The sequence below is a fragment of the Piliocolobus tephrosceles genome, chromosome 16 (genome assembly GCF_002776525.5).
Source record: "Piliocolobus tephrosceles isolate RC106 chromosome 16, ASM277652v3, whole genome shotgun sequence".
NCBI lineage: Eukaryota > Metazoa > Chordata > Mammalia > Primates > Cercopithecidae > Piliocolobus > Piliocolobus tephrosceles.
In genome coordinates, this window is record NC_045449.1 from 53,236,044 (window position 1) to 53,236,661 (window position 618).

Below are 618 nucleotides of genomic sequence, written 5' to 3' on the forward strand. Positions count from 1 at the left end.
TCCCGGGAGGCAGCCGTCGCGCTGAGGCGGTGGCCGGGGAGGGGCGCCCCTCTGGGTGGCACTTAGGGGGCCCGAGGGAAGAGTGAGAATCCCGAGGCTGGAAGCGCGGGCCCTTGCAAATTCGTGCCCTCTGAGAGGGTTCGGAATTGAGCCGAACCGCCTACGTGGGACAGGTGTCGGGCCGTTTCACAGCTTCGGCGTCACCCTCGTGACCACTTTCTGATATTTCCTGTTCCCGCGTGCTGCAGCCCAAAGTCGCGTTCCCTGGAGGTGCGAATCGCTGCTGGAACCTCGGCGCCGACGCCGGCAACAGGTTAACCGATGTCTTCGGCAGCGTGATGTTGACTGGCTCCGCTTCCTTCTACGATTGCTACAAATCGCAGGTCCTTGAATAAACTCCGCCCCTGTTACACGATTTATTCTCAATCAAATTAATTTACTCGAGCCTCCGATTCATAGGGGTTTAGTGGCTCCACAGTTAAGGAAAAGAAAACCGGAGACAACCTTTTTTTTCTTTTTCTTTTCTTTCTTTCTTTCTTTTTTTTTTTGAGACAGGGTTTTGCTCTGTCTTCCAGGCTGGAGTGCAGTGGCGCCATCTCGGCTCACTGCAACCTTCGC